Source organism: Balaenoptera acutorostrata, chromosome 7 (genome assembly GCF_949987535.1).
Source record: "Balaenoptera acutorostrata chromosome 7, mBalAcu1.1, whole genome shotgun sequence".
Classification (NCBI taxonomy): domain Eukaryota; kingdom Metazoa; phylum Chordata; class Mammalia; order Artiodactyla; family Balaenopteridae; genus Balaenoptera; species Balaenoptera acutorostrata.
In genome coordinates, this window is record NC_080070.1 from 16,048,446 (window position 1) to 16,049,149 (window position 704).

Genomic DNA, 704 nt, shown 5'->3' on the forward strand with positions numbered 1-704 from the left:
AGGTTCTTGGAAGTTTGATATATGTGCCCTCGAATCTGGGAGCATCCATGAGCCTAGAAACCTGCGCCTCCTCCACTGGAGAATGGAAGGTAATAGGGCGTCTTCCTACATATCCACCATCTTGCACTGCAAGTTTACATGTGTTTCCCTTAGGTTAAATGGACATCAAAGAATGGTAACAGGGCTATGGGTGACCATCTAAGTATCCTGTCCCAGAGCAAAGCCTGCCAGGGTGAGGGGACCTCAGCAATAGGAGACTGTGATTCCCACCACACGGGCAGTTGCTGAGGGGAAGGGGCATTACGAGAGTAAAGGCAGGGACTTCTCTGGTGGTCCAGTGGTTAAGACTCTGCACTTCCAATGCAGGGGCCCAGGTTCAATCCCTGGTCAGGGAACTAGATCCTGCATGCTGCAATTAAGATCCTGTATGCAGCAACTAAGACCTGGAGTAGATAGATAGATAGATAGATTGAATGAATGAATGAGTAAAGACAGACAGTACTTTGTCCGTGTCAGAATCCAAGCAGAGTCTCTTAAAGAGTTCATAGCCTGCATCCCAGCAAGAGAGTCAGTATTTGGGCTGCACCAGATTACAATACCACCAATTAGGTAAGTTATTAGTCCCATATTTTCTAATTCTGCCTCCTCTAACTTGACCTTGGAGAAGCCGGAGGCAGCAAAGGGAATAAGTGGATGTATTAGTT

At 47.0% G+C, this 704-nt stretch overlaps 1 non-coding gene across 1 annotated transcript; it reads left to right on the top strand.

Moving 5' to 3' along the window:
• Positions 1–323: 323 nt before the first annotated feature.
• TRNAG-UCC (transfer RNA glycine (anticodon UCC)) lies at positions 324–395 on the top strand. The gene has a single exon. It is a non-coding gene; the product is annotated as a tRNA-Gly (tRNA).
• The last annotated feature ends 309 nt before the right edge of the window (positions 396–704 follow it).